The sequence below is a fragment of the Lissotriton helveticus genome, chromosome 3_1, assembly GCF_964261635.1.
Source record: "Lissotriton helveticus chromosome 3_1, aLisHel1.1, whole genome shotgun sequence".
In the NCBI taxonomy this organism is placed as follows: domain Eukaryota; kingdom Metazoa; phylum Chordata; class Amphibia; order Caudata; family Salamandridae; genus Lissotriton; species Lissotriton helveticus.
The window spans coordinates 670463658-670488141 of NC_136061.1; the positions used below are offsets into that span (position 1 = coordinate 670463658).

Below are 24484 nucleotides of genomic sequence, written 5' to 3' on the forward strand. Positions count from 1 at the left end.
AAAAATCTGGGGGACCTTTTTTTCAGTGTGAATTGAATGGCTTCTATATTCTATGTAATTTTATTTATTTTTTTGTGTTTTTTTGTTGTCCGCGGGTGTATGATTTAATATCTTATGTAAAAATGATATGTTTCTATTAATATTATGATTGCTGACTTTCTTTTTTGTTGTTGTTTTTTGCTAACTGACTCTCTGTATTTCTTTATGGCTTGTGTCATCAATAAAAATAAAAAAATAAAAAAAGGATGCTGTACCCAGCCACAGTGAAGGTGCTGTTCAGACAGAAATCCTTTTTATTTGAATCTCTGGAAAGTGTGTGCAGGTGGGTAGAGGAACGACCCCTGCCCCAACTGGGAGGCTCCAGAAGAGAAGAAAAGAAATGCAGCTGCTGGGGTTACCTACCCTAATGGAGTTCTGAACACAGCATGACTGCTGCTGCCGACCAAGTCAAAGAAGAGAGACGGAATCGAATGCTTTGGCATACACATCTGGCATTATTGACAATAAAAAAGCCCCAGCACACATACTGTTTGATTCACTCTCTGTATCTGACTGTAATGGCCTGATGGGCATCAACATATAGTCCAAATAGGAGAGACCAGGTCATGAGGCAGCATTTCAAATGGTAATCTGGCTTATAGGTCAGGATGTTAAATATTTACTGGGAGGGAAGCGGGTTCATTTTTACATGTATGTCGCCATTCAGTTAATTATATAGTCAGCATAGAGCTTGTGGCCTTCAGTACCCCGAGAATGCTCTCTTAGTTAAGTTCCAAAGGTGATAGAACCTTTCATTCACTAAGTGTAGGGTGGGTGGGGGTTGGGTTTGGGGGGTTTTTAATGGTTTAGTTGTGTGTTTGCAGAATGCTCATGACATGCGTGGTATGATACAGAAAGTCATACATACTCTATATCTCGCAAGGCTCCCAGCAATCAGAATCTAGAGTAAACTCTTGGAATGCAAATGAACCAAACAATAAGTTCAAAAGAAGAAGGGAGGGTTACCCAATTGTGTAAATAATGGACCACTATCATTCTCTTACTTCAGGAAGCAAATCTCCTTGGCACCAACTGCCAGTTTTTGGGGACATAAAGGTACAATATGGTCCTCTACTCTCACTTCACTGAACGCTCCACAGGGACGGCCCTGCTACTTCACAGATCCTTCCCTATGGAAGTGATGGGAGTCTAGCATGATGCCCTGGGGCAGTGTTTTATCATCTCTGGGTAAACAGAGGGTCGATCCTGGATGGCAAGGGTCTATGCCCCCAACCCAACATTGAACGAATGTAAGGGGTTCTCCCTTACCTTGTCGCTGCCACAGTCAGACGCGATCTTTCCAAGCACCGGCACAGTTTTCCATTTTTCTTCTGTTGCGCACTGGCCATATTGCTTTCCAGGAAGAAGCGATGTCCTCTGGCAGTGCAATCTTTAATTCCCTTACCTGCGTATGGATCCTTCGAGCCCGTGCTAGGATTTGTGAGAATTCTCTCCTGGATGCTGGAGTATCAGAAACACTGCATGCAGGAGCCTCAATATTATTACCACATTACAATGACACTATGAATTTATATGTAAAAATCTTACACAAAAGAGAGATAGAGAGAGGAGGGAACAGAGAGGCTCGTTTGTCTCCCCTAGGACTGAATCAACAAACACAAAGACAACGAGCTAAAAATTCAGCTTAAACCAAAGAGTCAAGGTCATCAAAGAATTCTCCCTTGCACGGAACCCATTTGGTTTTTTAAAAGAACCCTCATCCACCAACCTAGCTGGTGGCATGCTTCATCATTGGGCTCCCACCCAGGGGGCAGAGTGCCTCCTAGGTGTGCTTCGGCACCTGGTTACAGTGGAGCTGGTTATTGTTTTTGAATGAGGAAGTGAATAACGTGAAAGTGAGAATTTTAAAACTACCTACTGGGTACCATTATACTCAGGATCGCATCAGTTTGTAGATGAACAACACCGGCCTGGGGACGCATGCATGGACGATCTGTTTCCATCACCTTGCCCCTTGATGCTGCTAATCATCTTGTCTCCTTTTTATCTTAAAGAATTTGTTTAAAATTAACGGTGAACTTCGTAAGTTACGCACTGAATTCATGTATGCACAATTTAGCGTGTGTGCATTGTTCACACGAGCTCAGGGCAATTTTACCCTGAGCCACTGGTCCTGAAGAAAGCCAACTAATTGGGAGCATATTGACTGAAACATGTAGACCAAATCACTCTGACCATTTTCACGATTTTTGAGCCATGTGGGACCATATTTTCTCACCCACATCACCAATTCTCTTTTAACCCTACCCCAGAGACTACATAATAAAGATTTTGGTACCCTGTAAGCAGTTTTATAATTCTCACTTTCACGTTATTCACTTCCTCACTCAAAAACAATAATCAGGTTAGCTATAATCAGGCGACAAAGCACACCTAGGAGGCACTCGGAACCCTGGGTGGGAACCCAATGATAAAGCTTACCACCAACTAGGTTGGTGCGTGAGGGTTCTTTTAAAAAACCCAATGGGTTTCCTGCAAGACAGTCTTCTTTAAAGACCTTGGCTCTTTGGTTTATCACGGCTGAATTTTGAGCTCGTTCTCATTGTTTGTTTATATTTAAAAATACATCTTGTTTTGTGATGTTTCTATAGTCCTTACAGTGTACCATAAATGTGTGTATTAGGATATTTAATGTTTTACCCCTGACAGTTCTTCCAAATCTAAGCCGGGTAAACCATTTCCTGAATTGTAACTTCCTGTTTACAGGAAAGAATAAGAGGGGCCCCTCACGCCAAGGGAACAGAGCACTACAATACAGTAGAATAAGAAATTCCACTTGGGAATAATATACCATAGTGTGAAACATCGAACAGTACTCACCACACTCAGTCAATTTGTTTCCGTCCCAATCTAGGGAGATGTTAACCATCTTTTTCAGGACAAATATTTGGGCACAGACCAATGCCAGGCCAAATCCTGGAGGGCAGATATGAGAATGAGTGATTTTAATGATTAAGGTTCAGTACTACCAAGTAGAAATTTCCCCAAAAGGTTTTTGAGTTGTGACTCCCCTAGCTGTTTGTGACTTTGTATTATCCACATATTTTATTGAGAAGACTGACAGAATTGTTATTTGTAATTTAGGTAGGTCTGTGCCCAAAAAGACCTATCTGGAGAAGGTGGTTAGCATCTGCCTTAATACGCTGAAATGCGTTGACGAATTGCACATGCTAAATCTGTCTATAACAAGGACTATAGGCGGATAATGTGAACTTAATCAGGATATTGTATTGTATTGTATTGTGATTGCATTTATATAGCGCTTACTACCCCTAACGAGGCGTCGAAGCTCTTTTTCGGCGAGTAGCACACACGGATTAGTGTTGAATTAGTATAGTGAAACATGCAAGTATATTTTAAGTGGTGGATAGGTTAGTCAGTTATTTGGATTTGGAATGATAGCAGAAGGATAGAGGAGGACAAAGGTTTGTATTTATATAGCGCTTGTTGATGCACGCTATTCAGGAACTGAGGAAAAGAAACAGGCCACGTGAGCAAAGGCTAAGTTTATATTGTGAGCAGAAAGGTTGTCTTCTGAGCTCTTGAGCAGTATGTCCTATTCATCTCCCTAAGGACCCAGAAAACTAGAAACCTTGCCCCTAGTGCAGAAAATAGAAGTTAGTAATATTCAGTCACCTCCTCACTCTTGCTCTGAAATCTTCTAGCTTCATCCTTCAACAAGGGGAACTATTGATTCAGGCTCAGCATCTCTTAATGCCAGTTCTTGTAAACAGCAGAGCCTCCAATTTGCATATTGATTTTGCTGGCCTTCAGACCACCTTATCCCAGTCCAAAAGGAAGAAGTCCCAGGTGTGTTAGAAGCTGTGGATGGAACTTTAGTGACTTCTGGTCTGTCACTCAGGAAAGGCAACCCTTGTCCCTCCAGATTGCTGCCCATTATGAAAAACTCTCCTTTGATTTAATTTTCTCCTCTCGTTATCCTGTTATTTTGGGAATCAACTGGCTAGCCAAAAGCAATCCTTTTATAAACTGGTCATCAAAATCCTTGTTCCTGGGCTCTGAGTTTACTGTGTCTCGTACAGCTGACCATCTTTCGCCTAATGAAAACTCTCAAGCTCTTCATAATTCCTACCAAACATTTGCACAACTACCTGAAATTCCTGACATCTATCATGAATACCTTGATGTATTCTAAGAGTCAACTGCCTTGGCGTTACCTCCTCCTTGACCCTTTGTGCCACTGAACTTTTCCCAGATACTATAGCTCCTTGTGGACGCCTCTTTTCCTTGTACCCCTAGGAACAACAAGCTTTAAGAGAATACCTTGACACCGTCTTAGGGAATGGTCTGATTACTCTGTCTAAATTCCTCTCTCCAGTCTAATTTTTGTACTGAAGAAGGGTACTTCAGAATTTTTGCATTGACTACAGGGGTTTAAACTTAGTAAAAATCAAGGACTGCGATCCTCTGCCTCTCATTTCTGATCTTGTGAAAGCTGTCCAAGAGGCCAAAGTATTCACTAATTGATTTTAAGTGGAGCCATTCCCCTGATTAGTGGTGAATTAATATGGTGAAATATGAAGTAATTTCAGTGGTGGATATTAGTCAGTTACTTGGAGTGAGAAGGATAGCGGAGGGATAAAAGGGGAAGAAAGATTTGCATTCATATAGCACTTGTTACCCCTGATGGGTGTTGAATCGCTTTTCTGGCGAGTAGCACGCCACTCCAGAACCCATAAAGGATTACTGTTGAAAATTAGTCTAGTAAAAAAATATGAAGTAATTTGAGTAGTGGATATGTTATTCAGTTATTTGGGTAGTATATTAGTATAGTTTAATATGGAATACTGATTTTTAGAATATATTGATTTGTGTTGTTTTGTGTTCTATGGCACCGTATTTTATGCTGGGGATCTCTTTTTAAGAAGGTTTTTGGTTCTTTATTTGTGACACTGTTTTATTATCTTCCAAGAAGAATCCTTATATGTACTATAAAACCATGATATGAAGAGTTAGACATGTACATATGCATTTCATGACAATAAAGCTCTGTGGAAATTTACTACTTGGTAATGAGTGTGTAATAAGTAGGACCTAGATTGGGATAGAAATAAATTGATTGAGTGTGGTGAGTAGTGTATTCATTTTCCCACAGTATGGTATATTGTTTCCAAGGGGAGTTTCTTATTCCACTTCCTGTTTGGCACCATAAAAGGGAAGTGCATTTTGTGTTGCAAGTGTTCTTGCTTGAGTGCTCGCTCTTTGGACTCCGTGGATTCTCCATCTTCTTCAGGCTCTGATTGCTCTGTTCTTTTGTTGCTTGGCCAGGACAGTTGGAAGGTTTTTCTGGTTTATAGACTTTTCCTTCCTTTTTATGCAATGCACATGAAGAAGATTCTCCAACCATTGCCCAGAAGAAGGCCCTTGGCAGTCTGCAATGTTAAACAAATGTTATGATGGATTAGGGTCAGGAATTATTGACATCTATAGACAACTTGACCACAAAAGTCCAGAGTCTCAACACAGCAAATGCCTTAATATGACAATCTCTTGCAACAAGGCTCTTTGGAACCTCCTCTGGGAGGCTTGGCAGACCTAAAACTTGATGGTAACCCTAAGAACCTAAAAGATCTTTCTGGATGAATGTCAGATCTATTTCACTTTTAAAACCAATATTTATGCAAGTGATAGAACCAAGATGGGCTTCATAGTTAGTCGGTAATACTACTAGAAATGCTTTCACTTACATGGAACTGTTAGTTTAGGATACCAGTCAACTTCTGGACAACTTTCCTGCTTCCTTACGGATTTCAAAAAGATGTTTGACCTCCAAGACTCCAAGCACTCTACTCAAGAGGAAATTCTGGAACTCAGCCAAGATTTCATGGACCTCCATAGCTACATCTCCAAATTCAAAGGCCTATCTAAAGGGATTGCCTGGCCTGAATCAGCGATCTTCACTTTATTTTGGATAGGGTTGAAGGACGAATTAAAAGACAAACTGGCGAGAGTTGTCAGGCCAGCTTCTCTACAAGATCTTATTCAACTAACCCTTCCGATTGATAGTCGTCTTCAAGAAAAACAAATAGAACATCTTAAACAATCTTTGCTAAGACTCTCTACCAGACATGCATTCAAGATATCATGTAAACCTTCTGAGCTGGAAGAGGCGCCCATGCAAGTGGGTTTCATTAATGGTTGTTTGACTGAGGAAAAGAAACAGGCCACGTGAGCAAAGGCTAAGTTTATATTGTGAGCAGAAAGGTTGCCTTCTGAGCTCTTGAGCAGTATGTCCTATTCATCTCCCTAAGGACCCAGAAAACTAGAAACCTTGCCCCTAGTGCAGGAAATAGAAGTGAGTAATATTCAGTCACCTCCTCACTCTTGCTCTGAAATCTTCTAGCTTCATCCTTCAACAAGGGGAACTATTGATTCAGGCTCAGGATCTCTTAATGCCAGTTCTTGTAAACAGCAGAGCCTCCAATTTGCATATTGATTTTGCTGGCCTTCAGACCACCTTATCCCAGTCCAAAAGGAAGAAGTCCCAGTTGTGTTAGAAGCTGTGGATGGAACTTTAGTGACTTCTGGTCTGTCACTCAGGAAAGGCAACCCTTGTCCCTCCAGATTGCTGCCCATTATGAAAAACTCTCCTTTGATTTAATTTTCTCCTCTCGTTATCCTGTTATTTTGGGAATCAACTGGCTAGCCAAAAGCAATCCTTTTATAAACTGGTCATCAAAATCCTTGTTCCTGGGCTCTGAGTTTACTGTGTCTCGTACAGCTGACCATCTTTCGTCTAATGAAAACTCTCAAGCTCTTCATAATTCCTACCAAACAATTGCACAACTACCTGAAATTCCTGACATCTATCATGAATACCTTGATGTATTCTAAGAGTCAACTGCCTTGGCGTTACCTCCTCCTTGACCCTTTGTGCCACTGAACTTTTCCCAGATACTATAGCTCCTTGTGGACGCCTCTTTTCCTTGTACCCCTAGGAACAACAAGCTTTAAGAGAATACCTTGACACCGTCTTAGGGAATGGTCTGATTACTCTGTCTAAATTCCTCTCTCCAGTCTAATTTTTGTACTGAAGAAGGGTACTTCAGAATTTTTGCATTGACTACAGGGGTTTAAACTAGTAAAAATCAAGGACTGTGATCCTCTGCCTCTCATTTCTGATCTTGTGAAAGCTGTCCAAGAGGCCAAAGTATTCACTAATTGATTTTAAGTGGAGCCATTCCCCTGATTGGGATGAGAGGAAGACAGCATTCTTAACCCCATATGGACAATATAAGTATTGTGTAATGCCCCTGCTGCTTTCCATAGTTTTATGAGTTCAGATGGTTGTTGTTGTTGTTGTCTATCTAAATGACATCCTTGTTTTTCCTCAAAAGATCCAACAAACCATCCATTTCATGTTAAACAAGCTCCATCGCATCTGATGGTGAATACATTACGGTTCTAAACTGGAAAAGTGGCTTTTATGGAAAGATTCAATAGATTATTTAGACTATATTCTCGCCTCTCAAGGTATTGCTTTGGACTCTCTGAAAGTTCAAACCTCCTGGATTATTCCATCCCTTCTGCAGTAAGGAAACACAAAGCTTCCCAGGCAAACTGTTATCAAAATTAATCAAGAATTTCCCCAAGCTAGTCTCTTAAATCACAGACTTACTAAAAAACAAAGACTTAAGAAAGATTTAGTTCAAGCTCCCATATTACAGCAACCTGAAATTTACAGGTCCTTTATACTTGAGACTGATGCCTCGGACCAAGCTATGGTAGCTGTCTTAATTCACCTTGGTCAAAACAGTGATGAGCATCCCTTACATTTTTTACCTGAAAATTCTTCCCAGAAGAGATAAACAATTCCTTTTTAGAAAAATAGCTTATTGCTATTAACCCCTCCGCTGCGCTGAACATTCCGCGCTGGTGCGGGACAGTCTATTGGGCGGGCGGGGCCGCGACGTTCAGCGGAAGTGCGCAGCACTACCGAGGTAGTGCACGCGGCGTCCGCTGAACGCGCACCGCACTTAACGGGTTAAATCAGCTTTTATAGAATGGAAACATTATTTACTTGGAGATCCGACCATAGAAATCTTAACAATCACCAGTAGGCTGAATGTTGGAATAACAGACAAGCCCACTGGGCATCCTTTTTTCAATTATTAGTTGTTTTCCATACCTCCATTTCCGACCCAAAAAATGTGACCCCTGACTCTTTATCTAGGTGATATCCCGACCATAAGGAAGATCTCAAGCATTTATTTCCTCTGCCACCACCACATTTCTGGAGTTAATTCATCAAATAACCATAACAGTCTAACCTTTTTTTCCCTGGAAAGACATCTTCCTCAATTTCAAATCAAGAATACAAAGGATATGAATTTTATTCAAATTAAACGTATTATACCTTCAAAAGTTTCAAAAGGTTCTCAAAAACAATACTCAAACTCTGCCCTGATTGTTTGATCACTGGAAATCGAGTAAGAAGAGTCACAAAGGGATGAATCCAAAGAAAGTTCTGGTGACCAACTCTTCATCACGACGTTGCAAGCTTTATCAAATCGTGTGAATTCTGCACCCAAAATAAATCTGAAACAGAGAAAGCCCAGATTACTAATAACATCTGAAATTCCTTCCAACCCTGGGAAATCAATCCTAACAACTTAGTAACAGACTTGGCTCCATCCGAGAAATGCATTCCAATAATGTTTACAGTAGAGTCATATACTAAAATGGCTCACTTTTCTGCTCTTCGCAAATTACCAACTGCTTCAGAAATGGCTGAGACTTTTTTCTCAGATATATTTCAACTACATGGATTACCCTTGAAAATCATTTCTGATCGTGAGCTTCTATATGTCTCTAAATTTTGGAAATCCCTTAGTCATAAACTTGGAATCCAAATAGTATTAACGTCTGGCTCCTACACTCAAGCAAACAGACAAACTGAGAGGTTAAATTGAACTATTGAAGAGTTCTTAAGGCGCTACATTTTTACTTGCCAGGACAACTTGAAGTCTTTCTTACCTAAAGGTGAGTTTGCCTACAACAATTCTATCCATACTTCAACTGGCTTCTCTCCATTCTACACCTTAACTGGATTCCACCTTCAAACCTTTCCAGATCTGTTAGAAACAGAGGATCTGATACCTGCAGTTCAAAGGCCAGAGAGAAAATAATTCAAAATTTGAAGAGAGCTAAATCAAAAAAGAAATTACAGGTCACTCTGCATGGGTGACCAGCTGAGGCTTATGGAATAGGCAAAGGTTGGTTTAGCCTCCATAAATTTACCTTATTCAATCAGTAGATAAACGTTCTCTACTAGATATTTTGGCTCTTAAAAACAATTTCATTTTATTAATCCTGTCACAGTATGACTTAAGCTTCTCCTCTCTTGGAGGGTCCATCCATCCTTTAATGTTCCATGTAAAGCTCTATCATCCTCATAAAGAATCCCATCCCAGGCTAAAAAGAGACCAATTATCCCACTTGTTGATAGACAACCAAAGTATGAAGTCCTGGAGAACTCTGACTCTCACTACTTTATTGATTGGAAAGGTTATAATCCAAGTGATTCTTCATGGGAACCAGCAGACCAGATTCATGCTTCCTTTTGTTAAACAATTCTATTTACAATTTCCTGAATAAACCTAGAGCTCCTAAAAGGAGTAAGAGTGTAAGGGTTTCTCCTTCACCTCATCGACATTACAGTCTGGTACGGTCATACCTAGCACAGGTGCAGTTTTCCTTTTTATCTTACTGCATGCTGACAATCTTGTTCTCTAGTATGTGGCGGCATCCTCGGTCATCATCATCTTGCATTTACTTGAGTGTCTCGGCTCATCTGAACCCGTGCTAGGAATTGTGGGAATTCTCTCCTGCCGGATGACTTACAAGAAATGCCACAAGCATGAGTATTACCACAACACTGCGAACATCATGAATGCACATTTAAGTGCATGCATTGGTTTGTAATGGTTCAATAGTTCTTGAGATGTACCATCATTGTTTATATTATGATATTGAATGTTTACCCTTGATAGTTTTTCTCAATCCAAGAAAGTCAAACCATTTCCTAAATTGTCCCTTAATTGGCTGCATCATTGAGACTCGGCAATGTTTGGTGAATGAAGCATCCAGCATATATGGGGTCACCACTTCTCATATCCACACCAATGGCAGTCCAGATTGGACTTTTTCTTTGTTCCAGCATCAGATCCTCAAGTAGTTAGTGGCTCATTCATCTTACCAAGAAGCCTCTCTGACCACTTTCCAACAGAGATAACACTGACCTGCCCATTCAGAGACAATTCTTGCCAATGGCGACTAAATATATGATGTCTATCTGATGAGAAATCCATACATTTTCCAGAGGTAGAAATAAAATTGTTCTTTGAAACTAACACAGTGTCAGTATCCTCTACAATGGTGTTATGGGAACACCTTAAGGCCCTAATAAGGGGTGGAATCCTAGCGTACACATCCAAAAAGAGAGAGAGGGAGATTAATGCATTAGAATGAAATATCACTAGGCTAGAGGAGGAACATGTCCATTCCGCCAGAGAGGAAACCCTTTGTCCTTTATTTGCGGTGAGATAAATGCTGAAAGCAAAGTTGTTTAACTCTGCTTAATTAGCCTCAGTGGAACCATAAAGCAGAATATAAAAGGGGTGGGAAAAGTCAGGCAAATGAATTACTGGCCACCTAACAGGGATGCAGTAGCCAGATTTCTCGCCAACTTCCATGACCTGCTAATTGGATTGATCTCCAACTATCAACATATTGTAAATGCATTTGCCAACTACTACCAAACTTTATATGAGAGACTGAGAGGCCTATACTTCAGGACTTACCAACAGCCAGTTCCTCAAAGGACTAGAAGAAGGACCTTCCCACTGGGAAACAGGAGATTTTAGAGGCCTTGTAAGAAATGCCTTTGGGTAACACCCAAGGACCTTGCAGCTTCCCTCTTGAAGTTTTTAAATGCTTAGCCTCAGGCTTGATCCCTCACATGATAGAAATGTGCAAGGAAGCCCTTCAGAAAAGAGTTCTGCCATATGTTCTTCCTGGGACCACGGTTTGTGGTCATTCCTAAACATAGGAAGTACATTTCATCCTTACTTATGATCTGTGTGAATTTAATTTTGTGATGTTTTATATTCAGACTTGATGTCATTAATATATCACATAAAAAAGTAATAATCCTTTATGCCTTTCCTCTTGCCCTAGTTTATACTCTGTTTCAAATTTCTACATAAATACATTTGCACATAAATTGAGTGCTCCAAAGTCCATCGATGTTAAGTACAATTAAAAGGTCTAGTCTTCTGTGAAGAAGTTAGCATAAACACGAAAAGTAATAATTCTAATAGAAACGTTGCATTGGCTACGTGAATATCATTAGTCAAAATACCTCATTCAACTGCATCTCATCCTTCCACATGCAAAAAGAAAGTGTTGTCCAAGTTGACATCCGACACACACAATAGGGGGCTGCATCTCTGTTTAATTTCCGACAGCCACATTACAATGCTGGTGGTCAGAAATTAAACCAGCTGGTCATTATGGCTGGCTTCTGACGGGTTCAAGGTGCCCGATGGCCAGTCGGAGGCTGTCCCATAAACCCAAAGGGTGGTCTTTCTGCCCTTAGGTTTATGATACTCGGTCTCAGGCAGGCTTTCCATGTCGGGGACTCCGACATGGCATGGAAAGCCTGTCGGAGGGAGGGTATGGGGAAAAGGGGGGACCCATGGGTACCCCCACAGGCCTGATTAAGGGGCCCGGGTCAAGATGGGCCTGCTACGGGCCCCCAAAAACCGATACCGGCAGCGGTTTTGTTCCAGGCAAAGTGAATCAGAAGGGCTGTCCGAAGCGGTCATTGTACTTGCTCAATCAAAAATCAAGTCCATAGAGCTGTACGAATCGGCTTCATAAAGCCTCGTCCTGTCCGGGTGCCTTTCGTAACCGATTCCAGGCATCTTACTTGGTCGTTCGGAACTGGGAACGAGTCAGTCAGAAACAAGGGCTCCGGGTCGGATTTGGCAAACCCGAAACAGATTCAGAGCCCTTCTGAACAACATCAGAATTGGGCCCTAAGGATCTAATTGTAACTGAGTTTTTATAGCCAAAGGAGCATAATTATGTTCTGAAATGTGTGAAGTTAAGTGATATTATACAGTATTAATCTCACAAGTTAACAAAAAGTATGTTGTGGTAGATATCAATGACATGCAAAATAAAGGATTAAAACTGCGTTTTTTTATTCTGGAAAAGGACTCTAGCCTCATGCCAACTCCTCACAAGATAAGTACTAACAGTCCACTTACAGGATTCTAGAACTACATATTAGGTCACCGATTACAGAGCATGGAATGAATAAGATGAATCAATGCCACAAATGTCAATTCAGGCTGTGATCGTTTGGAAAAAAAAAGCATATTTCATTGCTTTACCTGGATCAATAAAAAGATTCCAACATATTCCTAAAACAAATAAAGAGCTTCCATGCATACAAATTTAAATCTGTGAAAACAAATCAGTTGATATCATAATTTTGTTTGGTTCTGCGTCAAGTAGGTTCATGCTTTTACTTTCTTTTATTCCAAGTTAGGTGAGCAGTTAGAGAGAACAATTCGACTCTCAACCAGTAATTGAGATGCCTTGGTAATGATCACTAAGATAAGGCAACAACGTTATTGCATCAGAGTCCATGTTCTACAACAATGCAAAATATTAGCAAGCATCAATGACTTTACGAGTACGTTAGAAGTGAGTACATTTTAATGAGATCAATGCAGTTTTAAAAATTTTGTGAATTATAAACGTCATGAAAAAGTACAACGTTTCTCAAATGTGCCCAAGCCAGACATAGTCAATTGTGCCCAATTCCTGAAAACTGACGTCCAATCAAATATGGAATGGATATTAGGCTGCAGGAATATGTGGGTGCCTGCTATTATCTGAGTGACAGTGAAGAAATAAAATGGTTGTCACTCAAGTGTATCCTCTCCTATCCTAGCTCCAGGCATTCCTGTCCTGGAATTCTCAACAGTGAGGGAAAGAAGAAGTGCAGCACCACAAAAGAAAAAAAGAAAAAAAGAAGTAGTTATGTAACTGGTGCTATTGGCCCACATGGAAGGGAAAATATTTCAGGTACAGCGAAGAGCCATTTTCTCGTTTTTTTTTTTTAACTTTGCTGGTTTTGCAAAATATAGGCAAATTTGCAACATGTCAAGCTACACAGCTATAGTATACAAAAAAGTGATTGATGGAATGCTGTAATCAATTTCAGCCACTGGTAATTATTCAGGCATGCAAGAACAAAAATAGATACTACTGGGCAAATAAATGCAACCAAAACCTCGATATGTAGAAACTGAACGTGTGATATAGTAGCTGAACGTGTTGTTATGCAGAAAAGAGACCCATCAGCCCACCCAATGGCGGATCATCATCATCTGGGATTTATGAAACATAGAACCACCAGTGATGGCACAGGCCATAAATTTGTATTGCAGTGGTGCTGGAAAATAATTTGCAGTGATAAACTAAGTGTGTGAATAAATGTGTAGATTAAAATTGACTATTATGACACCAGAAGTTTATTCACACACTTAGTTTATCACTGCAAATTATTTTCCAGCACCACTGCAATACACATTTATGTGCTCAGGAGTAGCTTGGGGTACCGACGGACAGAGCGGGGCCTCATCACCTGAGCGGTTGCCAGGAGAGGTGACGTTTACTCCCAAGGAACTTTGGGACAGAATCCATTTTTTTTTTTTTTAAAGTTCAAAAAGATTTTATTAGGCAAAGAGAAAAAGAAAGAGGCAGGCATGAAAGAAAAAGAAAAAGAAAAAGAAAAGAAAGGGAAGGTGTTTACAATAAGGGAAAAAAATAATAATAAAAATTACGTACAAGCATGAATATAGCAAATATAATGATTACATAGGAGTCATGAAGAAGGAAAAGCATAGGCATAACATGAGCATAAATGTGATTACAATAGTAGCAAAATACAGAAAAAAGAGAGAATCAGTACATATGAGAGCAAAGTGATAAAGGAATGATAAGGCAATCAAGGAGGTTTGGGAACCTCCTGCTGAGCAGGCAGAGGGCAATGAGGACGGGTGGAACATCTGTCTAAATATAGGACAACAGGGAGCCACAAGTCCGCCATTTCTAAAGGCATTCATCCTACACATTGGATTTATATACATGGTAGGATGTATTATATTGTTTATTATTTCTTCACCTTTGCAGTAGTGTAGTCCTTTGGTCCTGAAGAAAGCCATTGGTCTAATTTTCGACCCATATTGGCTGAAACATGTCGACCTCCCAAGTGAACTGATGATAGTTATTTTTGTCAAACTATCAACACGCTGTTTTTACTATTGGCATTATGATAATCCTCTAATAAACTTACTTCTGGTGTCATAATAGTCCATTTTAATCTACACATTTATTCACACACTTAGTTTATCACTGCAAATTATTTTCCAATACCACTGCAATACACATGTATGGCCTGTGCCATCACTGGTGGTTCTATGTTAGGACATCTCACAATATTATCATGTGAGATGCCTACCAGATACCAGTTTCATAAATCCCAGATGATAATGATCCCCCATTGGGTGGGCTGATGGGTCTCTTTTCTGCATAACAACATGTTCAGCTACTATATCACATGTTCAGTTTCTACATATCGAGGTTTTGGTTGCATTTATTTGACCAGTAGTATCATTTTTTGGTCTTGCATACTGTGATTGGGGGATATGATACTACTTGGTCTTTAATCCTTTTTTTCCCCTTGGACCCTTTGTTTATCGTGTATTAATTATTCAGGCATCCCAGTGCACACCATGTCACCTCAGTTTGTACCTGGTCATATGTAAATCAGTCTCGACCCTGCTCCAAAGGGAACAGTCCAACCCAAACTGCCTGGTCAGGTCCTCCCTGAAACAGAACACAAGTAACCCTGGAACAGTTTTGCTCTTTTTAGGGCTCATCAGCCAGGTATAGCTTAGTTCCAGCAGCACAGTGTGCACAGGACCCATGTTTGGGCATACCTGCCCTACTTAAGTGTACAGCCACATTGAAGTATACAAAAAAGTGATGAATGGAATGCGTGGATCAATCTCATCCACTAGTAACTAATCATAGCTGCATCCCTGTCTATCGTACGTTTGCATGCCATACAACCTCAGTTTGAACCAAGCCATATGCTAATCAGTCTTGACTCTGCTCCAATGGGAACAGACCAGCCTGAACTACCAAGCCAGGTTCTCCCTGAACCGGTACAAAAGCCACGTAGAACCGGTTTATCCTTATTGGGGCTCATCGGCGAGGTATATCTGTGTTCCAGTAACTTCCTGCTTATCTTCCCGTGAACAACCATTGCCTCTCCCCTATGACCAAGTATCCCAAATTCAAGACAGCCTCAACTCACCACCTTGGCAGGCAAAATACAAGGGTGCTCGTGCTGCAGGTGCCATTCAACCCACAAGTACCTGGTACCTGCAAGCGGGCCCATAGTCCTAGAGAACACATTGTGCATCTCAGTCAACCACTACATTTCACAACGTTGGCCAATACAATGCCCGAATTGCATGGGGAAACTGCGGTCTTTCTCTCCTGTGCAGGCTGCTGACCGCTCCCCACGCGCCCAGTTTTTCTGCATAGCACTCTGACAATGGCACCAGATACCAACAAGCTGGACACTGGATTGGCTGCCATAGAACACTCAAGGACATACCTGGAAACCAAATTTAATGCAGTGGCTATTGAACTTAATTTTCTGTGAGAGATGATCACAGAAAACGGACAGACAGAAGATCTGATTTATATGTTGGCGGAAAGGGTACCCTGTCGCAACAGTAACAGATTATCCTTTCCACAATGGGTGGACCTTCAGGGTATAGATAGTTGAGACTACTCTGTCTCCGCCACCTACACACACCTTCGATGGCCTGACGGAGTAAGGGTCATCGGGGGTTTGGCCATGTGTCCGCCAGCCTGAGTTGGAGGGCACATAGCCAGTTTTCACTGCTCCTCACTGCCATAAAAAACGTGGTGGTAAGGGGCAGTGAAAACACTTAAGTGACCCTTTGTCATGAGAGAATGCTTCCATCACAAAGGGGTGATGTTTTATTTATTTTCAAAAGGAAAATCTTGCTGTGGGATTTTCATTTTGAAAATGAAGAAGAAAATGTACATGTGATGGACGGTTCCATCAAACTTTCAATGCATTTCCAAGAATCACCTTGAGGCTTTTCCTGGAAATGCAAGAGATGTCTGAAGGGGCTGGGGATATCTCTACATACAGCAGATGGAGTACCCTCACCATGGCGGGAATAAAGTACTGCCCCAAGACATAAATAGCAACAGTGTCCCTTTCAAAGTGAGCAACAGAATCAAATAAATGCAAGCACTGGATGGAAAAAAACAACTTCCGAGCTTGTCATACCGAGTACGAATACTCGAGGAACCTGCTGATGATGCCACGTGAAGGGCATGTAGAAGTAACATGTGCATAGTTGGTGTAGCATAAGGCATGGCAGGGCAAGACCCGATAGCCTACCTGGAGAATAAGTTAAAAAACAAAAGCTTGTTTTCTCTATCGAGAGAGCCCTTAAGGTAGCTGCTCAGAAGCCCCTTGCAGGCTCCTCCCCATGACCCCATGACCAATGGTGGCTAAACTGCTGCTTTATAAGCATGGTTGGTGAGGAGTTTACCTGCGTGTTTGATGTGATTATGGATAGATCGTTCTATCCACTTCCGCACGCACCCACAACAGATAATGTCAGACACTTTGACCAGTGGCTTGACCAATGGACGTTATTATTTGGTGGAAACAACCCCCCCAGAATAAGGATTCACTCCTTCATGATCTTTTTGTCAGACTCAACCGATTAGTCTGCTCTCCGACACTTAGCCCCTATGGGCAACGTAAAGAATACCTAGGCAAGGTCAGACCACAGTCTGCTAAGGTTGAGCGTGAGCCTGGCATCGTACACCCCCAATTCTGACTTGGAGCTTGCAACCTGTCGTTTTGAAAGACCAATAATTTCTAGGCATGTTGCGTGAAAATATAGTCTTGTATTTCAAACTCAACCAGAATACTGCTTCCTCCCCAGCAGTGGGATCGGGAGGTGTTTTAAGTTACAATCCAGGGTCACTGTATACACTCAGTGGTGGGAGACAGGAAGCTTTAGACCTTCACAGGTATTAACAGATGCAACACAGGTCACAGCTCTCATGGAAACCCATGCTAAGCACACTGAGCGCCTTGAGCGTTTCTGGGTTATGAAATGTGCTGACTATGCTGTGAGGACACACGTGGTGGCCTAATAAATTAGCCTGGCTGATAAGTAAAAAACAAGCACACTCTCCTGTGGTGCAATTCCAGACCGGCCGAACACTACAATATACCCACAACTTGAGATTCACAATGCCTTTGTCCAATATTATAATATAGGCTTCTGCTTATGACTGTTTGCATACTGCTATAACGGACATCTTGGGTGACCTTCAACTTTCACAAGTTACACATGAACAGTGCACCCATATGATTTGAGAAGTGGGAAGGGTATGCCCAGACGTGGGTCCCGTGCACACTGCGCTACTGCAATCAAGCTAGCCTGGCTGATGAAGGGTGATGGCCCAAAACTGGTCCCAGGATGGTTGTTTCCAGTCCAGAGAGGATCTGCGTTGGAAGTACGGGCTGGACTCTTCCCATGAGGAACAGGGTCAAGACTGATTTGCATATGGCTGGGTCTGAACTCAGGTGACGTAGTTAGCAAAATAAAGATGGATTAAACCCAGATCTTTGTATCTGGAGGTGAATGTTTGCATTGCTCAGCATTCCTTCAAACAATAATCCCCTTTGCTTTTGGACCCTAAGTGAGAAGGGTATGCACAGATGTGGGTCCCATGCTCACTGCACCACTGGATTCAAGCTAGCCTGGCTGATATGGGGTGATGCACTGAAACCAGTCCCATTGTTATGTACGAATCTAGGACCCTAGTGTAATTTTCCAGATTCATGCCCATATATAGGTATAAATCACCCGATCCTAATATAGGCATAGAAAACATACCCTTATTTAGACTGAGCCTATGCAGCCCAAATACGGCATGGCTACTTCCACTAAGTTCTTAGAATCCACAACGATTTCTTAGAAAAACCCGCCTTCAGCAGCTAGGGACTTCCCCTTGCCTGAATACTAATTTATCTAGGAAATCATGGAGTTTTCAAAGAACTGAGTCTTTGATGACGTTATTATGTCCAATCATACGTCAAACTCTGCACCTTCAAGGTATAAATATGCCTACATTTGCCCAGACAAACACACGGTGGTTTGGAGCAGATCGACTATCTACTTGCCTGACGCTCCCTGCAGCAGCAAGTGCCGAAGGAAGCCGACCCTTGAGCTGACGCACTGAGAGACGCTGTCTTTTCTCCTGCCGAGAAATCCAGCTCCAGTATTTCCAGGCTACCCTTGCGGGTTGCTGGGAGATCGAGTCCTGAGAGAGAGATACAAGACCTCCTTCATTCTAAAACCAAGGTACGGAGCTGATTAGACCCTTAGAGAATTCTTAGATAGATACTTGGCAGTGAAAAACTTACTAAACTTAAATCTACACCTCACTTAGGGCCAGATGTAGGTGAAATAGATTTACCGATTTTAAATTACCGAATTTTACCGATTCGGTAATTAAAAATCGGTAAATCTATGGGGTCGACATGTAGGTATTCCAGATGTGCTGGAATACCGAATCGGATGATTTTGGTATTTACCGATTCGGTAAATACCGAATCGGTAATGCCCATGCATTCCTATGGGCTTTGAAGCCCATAGGAATGAATGGGCATTACCGATTAGGTATTTACCGAATCGGTAAATACCGATTTTCACAAGGGTGCAGGGGGTGTCACTTTGACACCCTCTGGCACCCCCAAAACAGGCTCGGGTGCCATGTGGCAGGCATACATGCCCTAAGGGCAGGTCTGCCTGTCACATGGCATAGGTGTGCATGCACACATGTGCATGCACACCGGAATCGGTATTTTACCATCAAATTGGATTTGATGGTAAAATACCGATTCGGTAAGGCTCCTGGGACTCTGAAGAGTCCCACCTACATATGGGTGGCTCAGATTCGGTAAATTTACCGATTTTTTATTTTACCGAATCGGTAAAATTACCGAATCGGTAATTTTACCGATTCGGTAAAATAAAGCCCCCTACATGCCAATCACCTATTTACCGATCGGTAACGGCCGAAAATACCGATTTTCGGCCGTTACCGACCGACCTACATCGGGCCCCTACTTCTTCCCTCGTACTAGACTTAGTTAAGGTACACCGGGGTAGGCGTATTTTAGAAGCACCAGTTGAGTACTTTTAGTCATTCTTTTATCACTGTATGTATTTTATGTTTTAGGCATTTTATGCCATAGAAACCAGATCTTGCTCTTACAGTACTATTTTATAATACTCTTCGTATTATATGCCTTGTACTTTATAACCAGTATTACGATTGTAGCAGTACATTTCTTATGCTTGAGAAAGAAGACTGTTCAATAAATACTTTTTATTGAAAACGCCCGTCTCTCTATTTTCTCAGCACCTCTGGTGAAACGAAGCATGCACGATTGACTGAGTAAAATAGCTATCTATTGTTTCTGCGACTCTAGAGATTGATTTCTTATTCTTGGGAAACAAAGTTGTCATGTTTATGCGGTTGTCAGAAACTAATCCCTTCTTGTGAATTCGAGAAAGTTTCTAGTGACCTCTGAGCTAGCTGGTACTCACAATTAAGTCTAATATATGCGATAGAGACCTAGTCGACCTCAGTCTTACGTCTAAACTATAGTATATATTATTCCAATGCGCAGAGCCTATTTGGAATATAAGAACTACACTACATGGCGCCCAACGTTTGGTAAGGCGATAGTTTAATGCTAGATACTAGAGCAGAGCTTTCCAAAGTGTGTGCCGCGACACCTTACTGTGTCGCCTCCACTCTGTGGGTGTGTCGCGTGACAATGACCCCCCCTCGTGTGTGGCAGCCCGGGCTCAGACAGCTCCTGGGCACACACACAGCCGCTTCCGAGCACTTCACAGGTCATTAAAAGACCGTGTGCTTGTTAAAGAGGCTTTGTTAATGTTTCACCCCTTCTAATAGCCCCTGCAGCGCCACCCTACCTACTGTTAAATGTTTCAGCCCCTCCCCCTGAAATGTGGCTCTAGGGGCGCCTCTGCGCTGGGGGGTGTCTGCTGCTGTTAATATGCTCTGTAGCGCCTCCCTCCACGTTGGGCCCAGCAGGCACCAGTCTCGCATGCCAAGCACCAGCCTGAGCCAGGGGCACCGGCTGCTGCGAACATGAGTCCTGCTCCTTGACCTTGTCGGACACCTGGCAGTGGAGCTTCCGAGCAGTTTCGAAAGGAGTCTCTGCTTGGCGCACTGGTTCAAGGCGCTGCATCTTATTAATTAGAAAACTCAGGCGTTAGCAGAGAGGGGGGGACTCTGTCCATTGTATTTGTCTATTTTGTTGAATTTATTTCTCAGTAGTTGCATTTAATAATAATATCACAACCAACGGCTCCCTGTAATGCACGACCAGCAGAGGCAATGCTTTTCCAGGGGCGGCTCACGCGAGAAGTTCCTGAGAGAAGGGGAACGGCGAAAGGGTGCCACAGAGATATGGGGGGGGCAGAGATAGAGGGAGTGATAGAGAGGGAGAGAGCGAGAGAGTGGGAGAGACAGAGAGAGAGAGAGAGAGAGAGAGAGAGATACTGAAGGATGGAGAGAGGGGGCGAGAGACATACCGATGGAGAGAAACACAGAGAGAGAGAGGGAGAGAGACTGAAGGATGGAGAGAGAGATAAAGAGAGAGGAGGGATAGAGAGGGGGGATAGAGAGGGGGAGAGAGACTGAAGGATGCAGAGAGAGGGCGAGAGAGATACTGAGGGGGAGAGAGAGAGAGAGAGAGAGAAGAGAGGGGGAGAGAGAGAGACTGCAGGGAGAGGGAGAGGATGGAGAGGAGGGAGAGAGGAAGAGGAAGAGGAAGAGGAGTGAGAGTGAGACGGAGAGGAGGGAGAGGGAGGGAGGGGGAGAGGAGGGAGAGGAAGAGGAGGGAGAGAGGGAGAGGAGGGAGAGGAAGGGAGAGGGAAAGGAGTGAGAGGAAGAGAAGTGAGAGGGAGACGGAGAGGGAGAGGAGGGAGAGGGAGAGGAGTGAGAGAGGGAGAGGAGGGAGAGGAAGAGGAGTGAGAGAGGGAGAGGAGCGAGAGAGGGAGAGGAGCGAGAGAGGGAGAGGAGCGAGAGAGGGAGAGGAGTGAGAGGGAGATGGAGAGGAGAGAGAGGGAGAGGAGGGGAGAGGGAGAGGAGTGAGAGGGAGACGGAGAGGAGAGAGAAGGAGAGGAGGGAGAAGAGGAAGAGGGAGAGGAGGGAGAGGGAGAGGAGGGAGAGGGAGAGGAGTGAGACGGAGAGGAGGGAGAGAGAGGGAGAGGAGGGAGAGGAGTGAGATGGAGAGGAGGGATAGAGAGGGAGAGGAAGAGGAGGGAGAGAGGGAGAGAAAGGGAGAGGAAGAGGAGGGAGAGAAGGGAGGGGGAGGGAGAGGAGACAGAGGGAGAGGAGTGAGAGGAAGAGGAGTGAGAGGGAGACAGAGAGGAGGGAGAGGGAGAGGGAGAGGATGGAGAGGAGGGAGAGGAAGGAGAGGAGGGAGAGGAAGGAGAGGAGGGAGAGGAGGGAGAGGGGGAGAAGAAGAGGAGTGAGAGGGAGAGGAGAGAGAGGGAGAGGGAGGAGAGGAGGCAGAGGAGGGAGAGAAGGGAGAGAGGGAGAGGAGGGAGAGGAAGAGGGAGAGGAGGAAGAGAGAGGGAGAGGAAGAGGAGGGAGAGAGAGGGAGAGGAAGAGAGAGGGAGAGGAAGAGGAGGGAGAGAAGGGAGAGAGAGGGAGAGGAGGGAGAGGAAGAGGGGGGAGACGGAGACGGAGAGGAGGGAGAGGGAGAGGGAGAGGGAGAGGGGGGAGAGGGAGAGGGAGAGAGGGGGGAGAGGAGGGAGAGGAGGGAGAGGAGGGAGAGGAAGAGGAGTAAGAGGGAGAGGGAGAGGAGTGAGAGAGGGAGAGGAAGAGGGGGAGAGAGGGAGAGGAAGAGGGAGGGAGAGAGGGAGAGGAAGATGAGAGAGAGAGAGGGTGAGGAGGGAGAGGAAGAGGAGGGAGAGAGGGAGAGAGAGGGAGAGGAAGAGAGAGTGAGAGGAAGAGGAGGGAGAGAAGGAGAGAGAGGAGAGGAGGAAGAGGAGTGAGAGGGAGACGGAGAGGAGGGAGAGGGAGAGGGAGAGGAGGGAGAGAGGGAGAGGGAGAGGGAGAGGGAGAAGGAGAGGGAGAGGGAGAGGGAGAGGAGGGAGAGGAAGAGGAGTAAGAGGGAGACGGAGAGGGAGAGGAGGGAGAGGGAGAGGGAGAGGAGTGAGAGAGGGAGAGGAAGAGGGGGAGAGAGGGGAGAGAGGGAGAGGAAGAGAGAGTGAGAGGAAGAGGAGGGAGAGAAGGGAGAGAGAGGGAGAGGAGGGAGAGGAAGAGGAGTGAGAGGGAGACGGAGAGGAGGGAGAGGGAGAGGGAGAGGAGGGAGAGAGGGAGAGGGAGAGGGAGAGGGAGAAGGAGAGGGAGAGGGAGAGGAGGGAGAGGAAGAGGAGTAAGAGGGAGACGGAGAGGGAGAGGAGGGAGAGGGAGAGGAGTGAGAGAGGGAGAGAAAGAGGGGGAGCGGGGAGAGAGAGAAGAGGGAGGGAGAGGGAGGAAGAGAGAGGGAGAGGAAGAGGAGAGGGAGAGGAGAGAGAGGGAGAGGAAGAGAGAGGGAGAGGAAGAGGAGGGAGAGAAGGGAGAGAGAGGGAGAGGAGGGAGAGGAAGAGGAGTGAGAGTGAGAGGGAGAGGAGGGAGAGAGGGAGAGGGAGAGGAGAGGCAGAGGGAGAGGGAGAGGGAGGAGAGGAGGGAGAGGAGGCAGAGGGAGAGGAGGGAGAGGAAGAGGAGTAAGAGGGAGATGGAGAGGAAGAGGGAGAGGAGTGAGAGAGGGAGAAGAAGAGGGGAAGAGAGGGAGAGGAAAGAGGGAGGGAGAGAGGGAGAGGAAGAGAGAGTGAGCGGAAGAGGGAGAGAAGGGAGTGGAATCATTTATCGACTTAGGCGGCTCAGCACTGTTGTCAGCGCTGTGTGGCTAGCGCACTGTATTTTTAAACCTCCTGTTTTGTATTTATGTTTAGTTTGGTTTTATTTCCCTTGTTTTTACTTGGGACCTCTCCCCTACCTCCACAGTAATCGTCTCTCACCGCTGTATAGCGGGCCCGGTTCTGGGGCTGGTGGGGCTCGGCAGCGCGTCGACTTTCGGCGCCATTTTGGGCTGGGCATTGACGCTTGAGCAGCGCCATATTGAGCGTCCTGGTGGGGCGGGTTGCACCTCACCTGGAGGACTTATTTAAGGCGGTCCTTTGGCGCTTTTCGCCTTGTTAGGAATCATTTATCGACTTAGGCGGCTCAGCACTGTTGTCAGCGCTGTGTGGCTAGCGCGCTGTATTTTTAAACCTCCTGTTTTGTATTTATGTTTAGTTTGGTTTTATTTCCCTTGTTTTTACTTGGGACCTCTCCCCTTACCTCCACAGTAATCGTCTCTCACCGCTGTTATAGCGGGTCCGGTTCTGGGGCTGGTGGGGCTCGGCAGCGCGTCGACTTTCGGCGCCATTTTGGGCTGGGCATTGACGCTTGAGCAGCGCCATATTAAGCGTCCTGGTGGGGCGGGTCGCACCTCACCTGGAGGACTTATTTAAACCAGTGCTCCGAGCGCAGCGGGAACGCGCAGCGGGACAGCCTTCGCTTTGCCTGAGTCTTGCCAGAGTCCTGCCCGTCTGCGCCCGTCAGCGTCCCGGAGGCGGCAGAGTGGCGGGCGGGCCTGGCTTTATAGGGCTCTTTGGTGCGGGGAAGATGCTCTGCTATTCATCGAGGGAACTTCGCTCCTTGCAAAAAGCATCCTGCGCCTGTCGAATTGTCTTCCCGGGTCGTTACAGGGGGAAAAGGCAATGTCCTGGATGTGGTTGGTCGCCAGGCTATGCCCCCGCTGCCTCACTGCAGAGGGGAGAGGATCGTGTGAAACATCTTTGCTTATTGCTCAACACGAGATCAGTATGCAGACATGCCCTGGAGGTCTTTGATCTCCTTGTCAGGGAAAAACCATTATGTCTGATGCTGACTGAAACTTGGCTTGGGGAGTGGTCCAATCCTGACATCTTGGCGGCTATTCCACCGGACTATAACATCTTTCGGCAAGATAGAGCGAAGGGAAGGGGAGGAGGGGTGGCTTTGGTGGTGAACAAGCTTGCTGCGTGTTCTATTCTCCCTCTGGAAACGATTGCAGGTTCTGAATCCCTCGCCTTCACTATTACTCTGGCCCCTTATCAAGCTTTGAAAGGGTTGC

The 24484-nt window shown here is 44.4% G+C and overlaps 1 protein-coding gene across 5 annotated transcripts in view; it reads right to left on the minus strand.

The window, feature by feature from the left end:
• Positions 1-24484, minus strand: part of LOC144822841 (uncharacterized) — a 190053-nt gene that overhangs the window by 93090 nt on the left and 72479 nt on the right. Inside the window, exons 1-3 of one of the 5 annotated variants that reach the window (XR_013608705.1) lie at positions 9758-9914; positions 9058-9180; positions 8408-8619 (exon numbers count right to left, since the gene is read on the minus strand). The exons of 2 other annotated variants lie outside the window; for them this stretch is intronic. The gene's annotated coding sequence lies outside the window, so the exon portion shown is untranslated. Of the gene's footprint in view, positions 1-8407; positions 8620-9057; positions 9181-9757; positions 9915-24484 lie in introns of those variants that run through there. 2 more of the 5 variants (XR_013608702.1, XR_013608703.1) reach the window with 2 other exon arrangements.